Source organism: Syngnathus acus, chromosome 13 (genome assembly GCF_901709675.1).
Source record: "Syngnathus acus chromosome 13, fSynAcu1.2, whole genome shotgun sequence".
NCBI classification, from domain to species: domain Eukaryota; kingdom Metazoa; phylum Chordata; class Actinopteri; order Syngnathiformes; family Syngnathidae; genus Syngnathus; species Syngnathus acus.
Genome location: NC_051098.1, coordinates 315,558 through 333,298, shown reverse-complemented (window position 1 = coordinate 333,298; position 17,741 = coordinate 315,558). Strand labels below are relative to the sequence as shown.

The following is a 17,741-nucleotide window of genomic DNA, read 5'->3' as shown; positions in this document are numbered from 1 at the left end:
TGATTAAATGTTAGTCAAACAACAGATTGAATAAATTACGATGACTATGCTTGGAAAAGGCTATCCCTTATACCAGGGGTGTCAAATTTTTTCCTTGGCCGCATAGCTTCTTTTGGAGGGCTGTTATGACTGTCACCCCAAATAAATGTATGAGCACCTCATATTATATACAATAAAAGCTACAAAATAAACTGACAAGTAACTCATTTTCAAATCAGACAAGTAAGAACTGGTCTAATATTTAAAAGTAAAATATTAAAAGTGAAGACAAATTGGAATTCGAGTAATGACACATGAATATGAGGCACAATTTGTCTTCGCGGGCCACATAAAATGATGTGCCTGGCTGCATCTGGCCCCCGGGCCTTGAGTTTGACACCTGTGCCTTATACAAAGGTAAAGAAGGATTAGAATTTGATAGAACAGATATGGACATTCACATATTCCCATAGAGTTTAAGCTGCTTGCAATACTATTACAAATTAATTAACACTTGTGAGTGAGTGCGGGATTGATTGATTGATTGATTGATTGATTGATTGATTGATTGATTGATTGATTGATTGACTGATTGACTGATTGACTGATTGACTGAATGACCGAGTGACAGAATGACCGAGACCAAATGACTGAGTGACCGAATGGGCGATCGTTCGATGTCTGTCTGTCTATATGCATGTATAGATGTATGTATGTATTTCGTTATTTGTTTATGTATTTTTCTCTCACATTTTCTTTCTCATCTTCCACTTCTTTCGGGAATCTTCTCGCTTTTTAAGAATCTCCCCTGCCATCTCTCCTTGATAGTTCCATGCTGTCACTGGAATGTCGTCTAGGCCAATTGCCTTTCCCCTCTCCATCTTTTACAAATGTCTGGGTATGAATTTTATCTATATTTATTTTTCTCACTCATTGGCGGCCCCACAGAGGGACTTGAAGCGGCTCCACAGAAGGACGTGGTGGGCCGGCAGAGGGAGTACGAACACATATGGGTTTTTGGTGACCTCAGTTAAACTGAGGTCAACAGAGGGTGTGAAGGAATAGGGTCAAAAGACACAAAACCCGCCTAGCCACAATAACATATACGCTGATATAAGATAATAACAGAGGTTGCTACAACTTCACGATTCAATATGTATTTCTGTGCACTGCAAAATAAATGTCTTTTGATATGTTGCCTAAATAGCTTAATGACCCTTAAGGAACTGTGTAATGCATGCCTGATGTTTGTTCTCTAAATCATGGACACGGCCAGAGTCGTCTTGACCGTTCAGTACTTGATTATATCTTGTGTTTTGACTAAACGTCATATGTCGCCTAAATGTGAGACGCCAGCTTTTCGATTACTACTGAACGCTCTGCACAGAGGGAAATATTTTGCTTAACAAAGAAGAGATACGTGCGGAAGCATGATTAAACTAAGAATGTAATGATGTAAGCAAAGACATGGAGTATCAAAAGAACAAACTTTGCATCGTCAGGGAACATTAATAAATTGATGATGTCACAGCCAAAAGCTCACATAATTTCGTACAAAATGACAAAATTGAAAGAATGACGAATGGATGAGGTGCGACAGTGTAGGAATGGAGCAGAATGTTTACAGGAAGGTCACTTGGAGATAAAACCAGCTGGTGCCAGAAGGAGACAGCCAAGGACTCGGCCAAAGATGATCCCCAAGGCCGAAAGACAGGATGGAAGACGGCAGCCCCCACACACACACCGAATCGTCCATACCAGCACCCACTCCCATGGAAGCAAACTCTACTGCGAACTCGCCCCACCCCAACGACTCATCACCCATCAAACTCGCCCCACACCGGCATGAGCAACTGAATATAAGCAGACCAAAGAACCTTGAACGTTGCCTTTCCTGAATGGAGACTTTCTGCTCTTGAAGGGCCCAGCGCTGTATTGTACTTTCCTGAAAACAGAGCTTTCTTAACAAGAATTATGATTGAACTCAACCAACCTGTGTAAGTCTAATTTCTGCTTCAGTGTCTTTGCATTTTCCTAAATCTGAAGAAATTAAACGAGCACGCAGTGAGTGAATTGGATAACAGGTGATTGGCAATGGCTTTTGCCGTGAGGCGCAGATAGCGCTCCCTAAATTGTGGACAAAATCCAACAATGCTTATCTATAAATAAATAGGACGTGGTCCATTTTTCATTGAAAATTCTCAACTCCGTATCTTCTTTTCTCCGTTTGGATAATGACATTTTGGCGAATGAGGGTGTCGGGGAGGGGTAGAGACCAGGGTAGAAACAACGTTGTAACAAGCAGCAATTGGCGCATTGCTACCGTCTGCTGTGTTGGGTCTGTCTTCTCTGATCAAAACAATGTTGTCTTCTACTCTGATCAAAACAGTGTGCCCCATAGCGGATAATCCATGAATTACATATTATTAAAAATATTAATTCCGTGTCTTTTATGCATTTTTTCACTTTTAAAATATCCTGCGGGCCTGATCAAACGCGGGCCTGATCGAACCTCCTTGCGGGCCGGTTTCGTAGCATAGCCTATCGTTATGAATTTAAGTAGGAATGAAATCAGATTTTCATTTAGGTGCAATCCAACAGGAGAAAGAAAGCACTTGGAAGCAGCTCAAAATGAAACATAAAAACATTGGACAAAACAGTAAGGCATGTTTTGCTAGGCTGTGATTGCACGTCACTTTGATTTTAATTACCGTTTTTTTCCGTGTATAATACGCAAAATTTAACTAATTTATTGTCCTAAAATCTGGGGTGCGCATTATACATGGGTACAATTTAAAAAAAAAAAAAAAATTTTTAATTTAATTTTTTTTATTTTTTTTTTAAGAAAATCATGGTACTGGTACGAGTATTGATTTATGTATTGTTCTCTTCTTGTCATGTTGTGAAAGAATGTGGGTTGAATAAATACCGAAAGAACAATAGTGTGTTTGTACTGTGCTCTGGTCATTTCATCAAAGAAGGGATAATAGTCCTCTTCTCTTCTTGACTGACAATGAATGTGATAGTTTAATACAATCAGCAAATAACAAAATGCGTATTACAGGTAATATTTTATTTCACAACACTTTGCCTTGTTCCTTTCGTCTCTGCTGTTCACTTCAAACACGCTCCATACGAACGCAATGCTCTCGTATCAGACGCTTGCTCGATCACCTGCTCGTTTGCTGTCACAATGTACCCTACACAAATCCGAAACATTTGTTGCGGCTCCGAGTCACGACGAGGGGCAAGTTTTGGTTTCCAAGGGTGTTTTTATTCCTCTTCAACGTCTCTCCCATACAGAGCCGCCTTTTTCACATGTCCGCACGTCACTTTCCTCTCTTTTCATCTGATCGCGGTGGTGCCTTTACGGGCAGTCGGAGAAATCATCGCCAACAAAAAAAATACATCCAGCCTAGTTAAGACCATACCAAAGACTATAAAAATGGGACCCATTGCCTCCCTGCGTGTGTGACGATCATTGGGACTTAAAAAAAAAAAATTTTAAAAATAAATAAATAAATTTAAAAAAAATAATAATAATTGGGTGCGTATTATACATGGGTACAGGCTTTTTTCCAGCATCAACATGCCATTGTTAGGGTGCGTATTATACATGGGGGCGTATTATACACGGAAAAAAACGGTAAATTATTTTAAATGGACTCACTCTATTAAACAAGGTCAATATTAATTTAAACTAAAATATTAATTCAGTGGCTACTTCAAATAATTTAAACCTCAAACAAAGTGTTTTCCTACATCCTAAATTAATTCTACACTTTGTGGATTAACACTTGACAGAAATGCATTTATGTTTTATGCCTATTGTAGTAATTTAGTATGTGACGCTGTAGCCTACACCAACACAAATTAAAATACTATTTTAAAATAAACATTGAGTTCTGCTCAGCCAACAGAAAAAAGTAATGCTCTGGATCCCCGATATTATAAAGAAAACACTATTTGCAAAAAAACAGTGCTATGCATAAAGTTTGCTCTGATGTGAGTGGGAATCGAACTCATGGTGCCCGCACACAAGACTGGCGAGTGTAGCACTACACCATCAGGCATCCCACAGCCTGAGATGGTTATTGAAATAAATTATACTGTTCAAAGAAAAGCAGTAGCGCTCGAAAAGATATTCTTCTAGAAATGATAAAACATCTAATCTGTGTCGGAAGATTCTCTCGCGACGTAAAGCGTTCAGAATTATTACGGCTTCCATGTCGATCGGATTTTGAATGAATGGCCAATCCATGATTAACTGCTTTCTTTGTGTGGGAGGAGACAGGTTGAAACTCAGGGTCTCTTATAGTAAACCTGCCAGCGTGCATGTTATGTTCACAGAGTAAGTTACCGCAGTAACTGACCCAGAGTTTAAGTTACCTCTCTTTCTGGAATGGATAAATCAGAGTTTCCCTCTGGATTCGCCGTTCATTCAAAATCTGATCGACATCGAAGCTGTAATAATTCTGAACGCTTTACGTCGCGAGAGAATCTTCCAACACAGATTAGATGTTTTATCATTTCTAGAAGAATATCTTTTCGAGCGCTACTGGTTTTCTTGAACAGTATAATTTAAGATAAGATAAGATAAGATAATCCTTTATTATTCCCTCAATGGGGAAACTCCTTTGTTAGCAGCAGTACACTTAACATATACACACACACACACGCATGCGGGGAAGGGGGTAAAAGATTTTAAAGAAGTAGAAGGTATATATAATTAAAAAATATGGACAGTGTATACAAAATACACAATACACAATATGCAGTGGAGATAAAAAAAAAATATTAGATAAAAAAAAATAGTGCAAGTGAAGAAAAAATAAAAAATAAAAAACAGTGCAAAGAAAGCAGGTAAAAGAGTGTGAGGTAGACAGATATTGCACATAGTGTGATTGCACATATGGTTATTGCACGTTATTGCATGTTATTTTGTCCGTTAGCTACGGTGATCGGCCTGGTTGTACAGTCTGATGGCAGCAGGGAGGAAGGACCTGCGATGCCTCTCGGTGGTGCATCGTGGGTGACGAAGCCGGTCACTGATGGAGCTCTCCAGGGCTCTGACAGTCTCATGAAGGGGGTGGAAGACATTGTCCACGATGGAGGACAGCTTAGCCACCATCCTCCTCTCCCCCACCACCTCCACCCGGTCCAGACTGCAGCCCAGGACAGCGCCGGCTTTCTTCACCACCTTGTCCAGCCTCTTCCTCTCCGCTGCAGTGATGCCGCTGCTCCAGCAGACCACCCCATAAAAAATGGCGGACGCCACCACAGAGTCATAGAAGGTCCTCAGGAGGCCGTCCCTCACTCCGAAGGACCTCAGTCTGCGCAGCAGGTGGAGTCTGCTTTGGCCCTTCTTGTATAGGGCCTGAGTGTTAACAGTCCAGTCCAGTTTATTATTATTATTTCATAATTTCATAATTCGAAACGCTTTACGTCACGAGAGAATCTTCTGACCCAGATTAGACGTTTTATCATTTCTAGAATATCTTTTGGATCGCTACTGCTATTCTTTGAACAGTATCATTTATCTTAATAACTTTCTCAGGCCAAAGAATGATTCCCACATAGTATGTCGGTAGCACTATGTTTCTTTGCAAACGGCGTTTCCTTTATAATAACGGGGATGCAGAGCATTACTTTTTTCTGTTGGGTGAGCAGAACTCACTGTTTGTTTTGAAATACCGTAATTTTCGGACTATAAGTCGCGGTTTTTTTCATAGTTTGGGTGGGGGGGCGACTTATACTCAGGAGCGACTTATATGTGTTTTTTTTTTTTCAAAAAATTTCAAAAAAAAAAAAAAAAAAAAAAATGAAACCGCGATAAACGAACCGCAATGTAGCAAGGGATTACTGTAATTTGAATTTCAAGTGACGACAGCAGCGCGAAACCATCTGCGTCACTCCAATTCATTAAATCCATCAATCGTCCTTTGTCAACAATGCGTGCGCGCCGCTGACGGCTTTTGCACTTAAAAATATTCCACAGGCCCATATAACGATATATAAATTATATATCAAATAACTATTATATAAGCAATAATGTTGTCAGGTTTAAATCGCTGACTGAACAACTATTAAGAGAAGAGCATCAGCAAACAAATCACAAGTGAGACAGAATATCAAGTCTTTTCTCGCGAGGAGTGCAGTCCAGATAGTTTACAACAATCTCACAACACTAAATATCTGTGTACACTCCCGCTCTTTTTATTTGGATTTGCCCTGCCCACAATTATGAGACGAAAGCCCCTAAAGGAAGGGGGGGAGCACGTGGGCTTTGCCTCGTAAGCAAAATAATAAGAACGTGAGAAAAAGGAGTTTGAGTTGAGAAGAGAAAGTCCTTGAGCTCTAGCAAGGGAGGTTTTACGACCTTGTGTAGGATGAGACAAGCTAGGTTATTAATTACTGGATACGCACAAACATAATCTAACGATCAAGATAGCTTGGAAAACCCAGACTTTGATGGTCACTTGTAGGTTCATCTGAAGTGCAAGACAGCAATGAGGCATGTTGTCTAACAAAGCGGTCTTTGTTAAGAAGGAACTGTCTCGGTAGATGTCTTCTTTTTGCTGAGTTATCAGCTGCGTCCTGTCTGACCCAGCTGTAACCTCTCTCCTGGCCCAGCCGTACCTTTTCTCTTCTGTGGTACATCATAAAAACAGCAAGGCAAAACAGCAAGCATATATTGCAGTAATATTGCGGTAAAGCATTGATTAGAGAACGCATGATAACATATCTATATACATTTTCCTAACAAATGTTATCAAACCATCTGTGCACTCTAAATCATTAAATCCATCGATCAAATTCCTCGTCCTTTGTCAACATCGCCGCGCGTGCGCCCTGACGTCAGCCTCGTCGTTATTCCACAGATCTACTATATAACTATATTGTAGTGTTAACAAAGTTCAAGGAAAGACGTGGGTTTGGTAAACGGCTCTTTATTTAACAAAACAAACTTACAGGCGTGTGGCGGCGTGGACGTCCAGCCACGGAAGGGGACGAGAGCTCCATACAATAGGACCGGGCGTGCGTAGAAGCCATGACCGAGCCCCATGCACCGTCCTCGGACAGCCACCCGGCTGAGCGCCGGGCCTCGACTTCCATCCACGGAGCTGAAAGGCAGCTCGGTAGAGTAGGACCGGGCGTGCGTAAAAGCATTGTCCGAGCACCATCCACCGTCCCTGGACAGCCACCCGGCCGAGCGCCGGCGCCCGACTTCAATCCACGAAAGTGAAAGTAAGCTGGACGAGTGACGCGCGACAGCAGCGCGACAGCAGCGCGACAGCAGCGCGACAGCAGCGCGACAGCAGCGCGACAGCAGCGCGACAGCAGCGCGACGCGACGTCGCGCGTCAGCAGCGCGACGGTTGTTTACATAAAGGACAAAGATCGACTCGTCCAGCTTTCTTTCACTTTCGTGGATTGAAGTCGGGCGCCGGCGCTCGGCCGGGTGGCTGTCCAGGGACGGTGGATGGTGCTCGGACAATGCTTTTACGCACGCCCGGTCCTACTCTACCGAGCTGCCTTTCAGCTCCGTGGATGGAAGTCGAGGGCTGGCGCTCAGCCGGCTGGCTGTCCGAGGACGGTGCATAGGGCTCGGTCATGGCTTCTACGCACGCCCGGTCCTATCGTATGGAGCTCTCGTCCCCTTTCGTGGCTGGACGTCCACGCCGCCACACGCCTGTAAGTTTGTTTTGTTAAATAAAGAGCCGTTTACCAAACCCACGTCTTTCCTTGAACTTTGTTAACGCTACAATATAGTTATATAGTAGATCTGTGGAATAACGACGAGGCTGACGTCAGGGCGCACGCGCGGCGATGTTGACAAAGGACGAGGAATTTGATCGATGGATTTAATGATTTAGAGTGCACAGATGGTTTGATAACATTATTGCTTATATAATAGTTATTTGATATATAATTTATATATCGTTATATGGGCCTGTGGAATATTTTTAAGTGCAAAAGCCGTCAGCGGCGCGCACGCATTGTTGACAAAGGACGATTGATGGATTTAATGAATTGGAGTGACGCAGATGGTTTTATTAACGTGTTATTTATGTAATAGTTTTTTGAATAACTCTGAATTTTACGTCAGGGCCGTTCTCAGCTCTTAGTTTGTGTTTATGTCACGTTAGCATAGCTATCGTTTAGCCTGTTGTTGCTCGTTCATGACTGTTCTTGGTGTTGGATTTTGTCGAATAAATTGCCCCCCAAAATGCGACTTATACTCCGGAGCGACTTATATATGTTTTTTTTCACTTTTTTGGGCATTTTATGGCTGGTGCGACTTATACTCCGGTGCGACTTATAGTCCGAAAATTACGGTAGTATTTTATTGAGTGTTGGTGTAGGCCACAGTGTCACATTTTAAATGACTTCAGTAATTATAAAACATAAATGCGTTTGAGCTTCCACACAGGGCGATGTGATGCGAAGTGCAGTGGTGTTGGAGTAGTTGTAGTGCTCGTAGTTAATGCATGTTGCATGCTTGTTCCTGCTTGCTACCTTCTGATTTCAGCTACTGCCGCCGGCTAGCCCCCTGTTTCCGGGGGCGAAAAGAGGAGCCGAGTGCGTAAGCCTCCTCAGCCGGTACATAGCCTCTCCACCGCCAAGACTTCTGTATGCCTCCTCGCGGCCACACACGGTAACTGGGTGCCTCGCGGCTCCAGGCCAAATTGCAGGGGATCGACCGGGGAAGAACAGTGGGCCCTTAGGCGTGATGTGCAGGCCCACCGGCGCGTGTATATGCCCTGGCGTCCGCTAACCATTGTCCCAGCTATGGGATAAATAGCACCCTCGCTGCCTTGTGGGTATCATCTGGAACGAAAAGGCTAAGGGAGCAAACCCCGACAGAAAACCCGTCTTGGACTCCGTTAGGCAGACTCATGTTTTAAAAAAGCACTTTTCTGGCAACTCCTGCAGCCAACCTGCTGCCAAATGTATAGGTTCACCGTTCCTTTGGATGACAACAGGAAGGCCGAGAGGGGAGCCCTGCTGCCTGGGAAATGCAAGGCTTCCATACAACTTGCCCAGGCTTCTTGTGCACTGGAGAGGAAACTCCAGCTCCACCAACCAGTGGAGACACAACACGGGAGATTAGCAGTTACCGGTTATAAGCCCTTTCTTATTGGCGTAGAGCAGGGGTCACCAACTCCGGTCCTCAAGGGCGCCAATCCAGCCTGTTTTAGGTGCAGCCCTACAACAACACACCTGATTCAAATGATCAGCTCATCAGCAAGCTCTATTAAGGCTGATAGCGATCCTGATTATTTGAATCAGGTGTGTTGTTGTAGGGCTGCACCTAAAACAGGCTGGATTGGCGCCCTTGAGGACCGGAGTTGGTGACCCCTGGCGTAGAGTCTGGGCGCCAGGGGCTACCTCCGACGGTGGGAGAGATGTTTGGTCTCATTGGACAGCTACCGCCTGCCTCAAGCTGGGCAGCCCCCAGCCAATAAGGTGCTTTCCCGCCACAGCTTGCCTGCTTCATCGGCTGCATGGAGCTCAGGGATCTATCCTAACAAGTGGGCTGTAAATTCACGCACCAAGCAACACAAAGAAATTACCGAAGATTCCAGCATTACGCCTGGGGTGCTGGAATGTCAGGACTATGACACTCGGGCTCAGTGACAACCTACAAGAGATTAGTGATGTCCGTAAAACTGCAGTTATAAACAATGAACTCCTGAAGCGCAGAATTGACATCTCGATCCTCCAGGAAACACGACTCCATGGATCTGCCTCACTCAAGGAAAAGGTCTATGCCTTTTTCTGCCGGGGGGGGCCTGGGGAAACCAGGGAATAAGGAGTAGGGTTCGCTGTCAGGAACACACTCCTGGGAGCAGTGGTATCACCCACAGGCGTCTCCGAGAGAATCCTGGCTCTCTGCCGCAATACATCCATGGGACCTGTCCACGTACTGAGTGTGTACGCTCCAACACTTAGTCTCCACAGTGCAGTCTGCAACACAAACCACTCCCTTGTGCTCTGTAGAGTCAAACTACAGACAAAAAAACCTACACAGATCCAAACCAAAGGGAGCCCCCCGCATCGACAGCAGCAAAACAACCGACCCAACCAAAGCTACAGCCTTCCTCTGTGCCTTTGAAGATTCCCTCCCCAACCCACCCCTGTCCAGCTCTGCCCAGCAGTACTGGGATGGCTTGAGGGATGCCATACACAGCACGGCCCTGTCAGTCTTTGGCAAAAAGCAGGGAAAACCAAACGACTGGTTCGATGCCAATTTAACAACGTTGGCACCAATCCTCGAAGAAAAACGCGTCGCCCTCACAAATTACAAGCATACTACAAACACCAAAACTCTACAGGCCCTCCAATCTTCTAGGGGGAAACTTCAACAAGCCTCTAGACGTTGTTCCAATGACTATTGGCTACAGCTCTGCAGCAACATTCAATCAGCTGCTGACACAGGCAACATCAGACTCATGTTCGACGGCATCAAAAAGGCACAATCGCCCCACTGAAATCAGCTTCGGGAGAAACCATCGCTGACCGCTGTAAACAGCTGGACCACTGGGTGGAACACTACTCAGAGCTCTATGCCAGGGACAACAGTGTCTCTGATGCAGCCCTCAGGCATGTAGGGCATCGACCTGTTATGGAAGAGCTCGACATAGAACCAACGACTGAGGAGCTAAGCAAAGCAATCAACAGCCTGACCAGCGGAAAAGCTCCAGGCACCGATGGGATAACAGCCGAAGTCCTCAAATGTGGGAAGCCTGCTCTTCTGCATAGACTACACAGGCTCTTATGCCTGTGCTGGAAAGAAGGCTCTATCCCACAGGACATGAGAAATGCTAACATTGTCACCTTGAACAAAAACAAGGGAGACAGGAGTGACTGTAACGACTACTGTTAGGGTTTACAGATTATCTTGATCGTATGATTATGTTGGAATGTAACCTATAATAATTAACCTCGCTTGTCCTGCCTTAACAAAAGTAGTAGAACAAAGTGCTAAGATCTTTTGAACTGATTGACTAGCTGCAGAGGAAGCAATCAAAGTTGCTTTGTTCACACAACGTCGTAAAAGACCCCCTGCTATGCTTTGATCAGCAGGCCAGGGGCTTCAACCCCATCCGGTCCACTCTCACCCCCACTCTCATCCCCACTCTCACCCCCACTCTGTTTCTCTCAATAAAAATGCTCCTGCAAGAGGCCTGAGTCAGACCTCATTCGATCATCGCTGTACGCACAGCGACGAATGGACTCTCCACCTGCAGGTGTCCAAAAGGACTTACTTGTCTCCCGTGTGGTTCTTGCAAAATAAGTTAGAGTGAGCACCACCCTAACAACTACCGCGGCATCTCCCTACTCAGCATTACCAGTAAGCTCTTTGCTCGAGTTGCACGAAATAGACTCCAAGTCCTTGCAGAGAAGCTCTACCCAGAGTCACAGGCAGGGTTCAGACCAGGAAGATCAACTCTGGATATGATCTTCACCCTGAAACAGCTTCAGGAGAAGTGCAGAGAGCAACATAAACCTCTCTACATGGCCTTCGTCGACCTTACCAAGGCTTTCGACCTGATGAGCAGGAGCGGCCTCTTCCAACTGGTGGAACGGATAGGTTGCCCACCAAAACTCTTCAGCATCCTCCCGTCCTTCCACACTGACATGAAAGGTATTGTTCAGTACGACGGGTGCTGTGGTGTCAAACAGGGATGCTCCTGCGCCAAGCCTTCGGAACATCAACTGAGGAAGTCTACTTACACACCAGGACAGACGGCAAACTATTCAACCTCTCCCGACTGAGAGCAAAAAAACAAGGTCAGACCACTCACCATTCGGGACATGTTGTTTGCTGATGATGCAGCATTGGCAACACACACCAAGGAACACCTGCATATTCTCCCGACCGGTTCAGCCAAGCATGTCAGGACTTCAACCTGACCATCAGCCTAAACAAAACCAAGACACTGGGCCAGGGGACCACTGGGCCACCCTCCATCACCATCAACAACTACACACTGGAAGCTGTAAGCAGCTTTACCTATCTTGGGTCTACCATCACCTGGAATTTGTCACTCGATGCTGAGGTCAGCAGCCGGATTGGGAAAGCAGCTTCTATATTTGGAAAACTGGCATCCAGAGTATGGCAGAACAGCAAGCTCACCTACCATACAAATGTACAAGTGCACAGGGCCAGTGTCGTCAGTACACTCTTGTATGGCAGCGAAGCCTGGACTCTTTACTCACACCAAGAGAGAAAGAGAGAAACTCTTTCCATCTGCGTTGCCTGAGACGCAAACTGGGCATCACCTGGCAGGACAGGATCACAGACAGTGCAGTCCTGGAGAGTGCACAGCTCCCCACTATGCTCTTCCTGCTGAAGCAACGGCGTCTCCATTGGCTGGGCCATGTCTGTCGGATGGAAGATGGTCGTATGCCAAAGGACATCAGAGCTAAAATCAGGCAAAAGGCAAGTAGGCCGCCCACTGCTCCGCTACAAGGATGCAAACAAGACCTCAAATCCTTCAACATCAACCCAGCCACCTCGGAAGACATTGCCTAGGATCATCACAAATGGCAACAGGCTCTCCGAAACGGGCTGCAGACCCACAAAACCACCCTGGCTCAACACCGAGAAACGAAAAGGAAGTTGAGGAAGCAGCAAGCTAACCCTCACCATCACCGCATCTGGCCCACACCTGTAACATCTGCGGCCGTGTCTGCCTCTCACGGATTGGACCTGTGAAGAAGACCTAACCTCCAGACACAAGAAATCTATGGTCTTTTGAGACTGTGATGCCAAAGAAGAAGAAGAACCTTCTCCAGCCATGGAATGGGTGATGGTGAAGTGGAACACTCACCTGTCTTGTGCAGGCATCATGAGTTTGATTCCCACATAGTATGTCAGTAGCACGTTTTTTTGCAAACGGCGTTTTTCTTTATAATATCGGGGATGCAGAGCATGACTTCTTTTCTGTTGGATGAGCAGAATTCACTGTTTGTTTTAAAATAGTATTTTATTGAGTGTTGGTGTAGGCTACAGCGTCACATTTCAAATGACTTCAGTAGGTATAAAACATCAATGCGTTTGTGTCATGTGTTAATCCACAAAGTGTAGAATTAACTGAAAGGACGTTGGGAAACATTTTGTTTGGGGTTTTTATTATTTGATGTAGCCACTGAATTAATGTTTAAATTAATAATGACTTTGTTTAATAGTCCATTTAAAAGCGTGGCTTAGGCAGTAAAGCGGGTCGATTAGCAACCGGAGGGTTGCGGTTCGACCCGAGCTCAGTCATGTGTCGTTGTATCCTTGGGTAAGACACTTCACACCTCCAGGTCGTCATTGTAAATGAGAAAATGTTCTCAATTGACTTACCTGGTGAAACATTGAATTTAAAAAAAAAAAAAAAAAAAAAACGCGGTTCCCGAGCGGCATGCGGCTCCTTGCCTGGTTTCATCTTTTACGTTCATATCAACGTTTGTGTTTGTGTTTTTTTTTTGTGCGTGTTCGCTTCGCTTGAGTTCAATATGGTATTTTCATCAAACGCGCATGCGCATGAGGTGAAATTCCACAAAGCAGGAGGGGCAAACCCGTTCGAGTAAACAATTCGTGTCAATTTCGCTCTCAAAATGGCAGGGAAAGAATGCACAGCTGAACGAAAATATGAATAAAATAAACACAGGACGTTTTTAACAGAGTGGGACATTTTCTATATTTTTTGTTGAACGTAATGGCAAGCCATTCTGCCTGATATGTAAGACGTCATTAGCGCATTTCAAAGCTTCAAATCTTCAGCGCCACTTCAGCTCACTCCATGCTAACATCAATAAGGACTTTCCAAAAGGGACTGAATTTTGCAAGCGCAAGTTGGACACTTCAGTCAGGGAGAAAAACAGGTACAGTTTTCCCCCAAAAATTACGAAGCACTCAGAGACTTGCAGAGTCGCGCTTGCATCGTATGAACTGGCTTGAAACATTGCACGGGCTAAAAAGCCAACATTCGTTAAAAAGTGCCTCAGTGACGTTGTAATCTTGTCTCCTGAAAACGACAAACTAAAACTAATGGTATCAGACATCCAACTGTCCCGCCACACTGTTGAACACATAATATCAGACATTAACAGAAATGCCAGAAGTCGCACTAAGAAGCATGCATAGTATGTGAAAAAAGGCTATTGTAAATTGTTATGTTTTTGTTTGTGGACTTTGTTGAACTGAGAGTTTGTGTGTGTGAGACATTGCGCACAATGTTCATTGTTGAAAATGACTGGCCTGTGGTCTTAGTACTGTAGGAGTCCATTTCTGTCATTATCATGTTGGTGTGTGACAATGTCACACAATACATTTGGCTGAGCAGAGGTATGTGTCTAAGTGGAAGGGATGGGGTGTTGTTCATGTGTGCCCATGTGTATGATGTGGCCCTTTGCGGTAACACAGTAAAAAATGTGGCTCTTTGTCTCTGACTGATTGGCCACCCCTGATTTAAAAGTATTAAATTAAAATCAAAGTGACGTGCAATCACAGCCTGCTTCCAAGTCCTTTTTTCTCCTGTTGGATTACACCTAAATGAAAATCAGATTTAATTCCTATTTAAATTCACAACTATAGGCTACGCTACGATCTTATGGTTACATCAATGGAATAGTACGTTCAAACTGACTCATTGATTCGGGCAGCAATTTTCTCCCATGACATCTCTCTCCTTCGCTGCTACAGCTGTATTAGATTTGCGGCGAAAAATACGTTCGTACTCGCCGTAGGCTTGCATAAGGACCTCCAATAAAGTAAAATTAGGTGATCTGTTTTTCCTCAGTTGTCATGGTGACTCGTGGTATCGGGGCTCAATTGATAATGTTTTTTTTATAGGAGTTGTGCATGCGAATACTCAGAGTTTCCCATCTCAGAGTAAGTCAATTGAGAGTTCAGGGATAGACTCAGAGTATGTTGAACCTGCTTTCTGGAATACCCCCCTGCACAATACAAAAGAAGGTGCAACATTTTAACAAGTCAAGGTTTCAGCAAGGATTAACAGAATTACTGTTTTCAGTCAGCACTTCACAAATACTTATACCGTAAATTCCGGACTATAAGCCGCGACTTTTTTCCAAAATTTTGAACCCTGCGGCTTATAGTCAGGTGCGGCTTATATAAGGACTTTTTTCGTGATTTTTGTGATGACTTGATCACTTTTATACACTGCGGTTTCTTGAAGAAAAAACCAACAACAAAAATACTATTTTGAAACACTACTATGGCTGCTGCTTATACTGGCTGTGTTGCTTGTGACTATTATGAGCTTTAGTAGGAATGCACGCTAGGTGACCTGCGTCAAAGGGCTCTAAACCCTTTCTATTACTCTGCCATGTGACTCAGAGATTACACAAAGCAGTGGCGCTGTTTGGACCATCTGCATTGTATTAAAACCCAATCAATCAGCATTTAAATTCAATTCTTCTGACATTTTGCTCACCAAAAACAAGTTGTAATGAACGTGAACTTTTAATGCATTTTATTCAGAAGGTTACTTTGAACCCCGAGGCTTAAATGGCGGCGCGGCGTATTTATGGATTTTTACGGCCTCCAGGGGGCGCTCTAAAGTTAAGTTAAAGTCCCAATGATCGTCACACACACATCTGGGTGTGGTGAAATTTGTCCTCTGCATTTAACCCATCCTCGTGTGATTTTGATCCATCCCCTGGGGGAGAGGGGAGCAGTGAGCAGCAGCGGTGCCGCGCTCGGGAACCATTTGGCGATCTAACCCCCCAATTCCAACCCTTAATGCTGAGTGCCAAGCAGGGAGGCAATGGGTCCCATTTTTATAGTCTTTGGTATGACCCGGCCGGGGTTTGAACCCACAACCTTCCAGTCTCAGGGCGGACACTCTACCACTAGGCCACTGAGCTGGAGGAAGCAAGAGCGAGACAGACGAAGAAGAGATAATGCGCCGAAGAAGACGTGCTAGTTTGTGTTTTGAACATTTCGCGGATCACGCACACACCCTCATCATGGAACACACACGAAGAAATGCATTTGATGCAGCTTTTAAGTTAAAAGCAATCGATTTGGCTGTCAAAGAGGGAAATAGAGCTTAAATGGCGGCGCGTCGTATTTATGGATTTTTACGGCCTCCAGGGGGCGCTCTAGCAGGAAGCAAGAGCGAGACAGACGAAGAAGAGATAATTCGCCGAAGAAGACGTGCTAGTTTGTGTTTTGATAGGCGAATAGTGGCGTATAATTCACACAAAGAAGAGACAGAACGAGATCAAGACGGACATTACTGAAAGGAAGCTTTTATACACAAACCGTCATTATGGGGGACAAAAGAAATGCATATGAAGCCGCTTTTAAGCTAAAGGCAGTCGATGTTGATGACATTGTGTTGCATCACCCTTTTTCTTTATTTCGTGGTCCCGTCTACTCTGGAGCTATACGTGTCGCTCGCTAGTTTAAAGTAATTTAGCGCTTCGTGCATGAATAAAATTAGCATGAACAGACCCTCATCACACTCGAAGAAATGCATAAAAGCGACGACGAAAGAGAGACTGAGAAAGTGTGAGGCGAAGGATATCTAACGCTATTCCAATCGGACGCTGAGGAGGAAGACTTCGATGGTTTCAGTGCACAGGAGGAAGATGAAGACGATGAAGCTCTTTTTTCACTTTTACTGGTATGTTTTTTAACGAGCCCTGTTGGTGCTGTACTACCGCGTTGCTGCTGTGTTACCGCCGCGTCTCAGTGACTTTTACCGGGTATGTTTTTTTTAATCCAGCCCTATTAGTCTTGTGTTACTTCCATGTTGCTGCGGTATTACTGCCGCGTCACGGGCAGTGTTTGGAAAGAAATGTTAAGGTATGTTATTAAAACTTTAAAAAAGATTTCTGTGTCCAGTCTTTCTTTGTTAATAACCCGCGTGCACACTTCCGTGTTGCTGCGGTACTACTGCTGCGTCACAGGCAATGTTTAGAAAGACATGTTAAAGTATGTTATTAAAACTTTAAAAAGGCTTTCTGTGAACGGTCTTTCTTTGTAAAAAACACGTGTGCACGTGCGGCTTATAGTCCGGTGCGGCTTATATAAGGAAAAAAACTAAAATATCCCCCAATTTTAGCTGGTGCGGCTTATAGTCCGGTGCGGCTTATAGTCCGGAATTTACGGTAAGTCCAAAATAAGTTGTCAACCCTATAATTTCCCTCCTGTTTATTATATGATTATTTCTTCCTTGGTATTAATCATGAGCAATAAAACAGAAACAGAGTATCCATTAGTTACGAGGAAACATTTTCAATGGTCAACTCATCAAGTCCCTGTAATGCATGTTTGTTTACACAACATCCTCACAGTCTTCGCAATCTGCAGAGGGATATACTCGTCACTTTTTACATGCCTAGTGTGTCGTAACCTTTTTTTTTTTTTTTTTTTCAAAGTCAAAGTCAGCTTTATTGTCAATCCCTTCATATGTCAAGACACACAAAGAAACCGAAATTCCGTTTCCTCTATCCCACGGTGACGAGACATACAAGTAGACGACACAAAATAAAAACAAGGCACAAACAATAAATAATAAATAAAAAATAACAAATAAATAAAATGAGCGATGAATAAATAATAAACCAATAACCCAATAAATAAGAGGAGCAAAACTGAGCCAGTGTGCACACTGTCCTGTGTTAAGGCAGAGGTTACCACAAACCTTATTACAGCAAACTTTAAACATTGGATAACAGGTTGTAAGCAAACACAGGAGTTACAAATTTTAACAGCCGTTGCCAGATGTTAAC

The 17,741-nt window shown here is 44.2% G+C and overlaps 1 long non-coding RNA gene across 1 annotated transcript; it reads left to right on the top strand.

Moving 5' to 3' along the window:
- The first annotated feature begins 14,949 nt into the window (after positions 1-14,949).
- LOC119132901 lies at positions 14,950-17,202 on the top strand. The gene is made up of 2 exons (XR_005099986.1): positions 14,950-15,035; positions 17,123-17,202. It is a non-coding gene; the product is annotated as an uncharacterized LOC119132901 (long non-coding RNA).
- Positions 17,203-17,741: the final 539 nt, after the last annotated feature.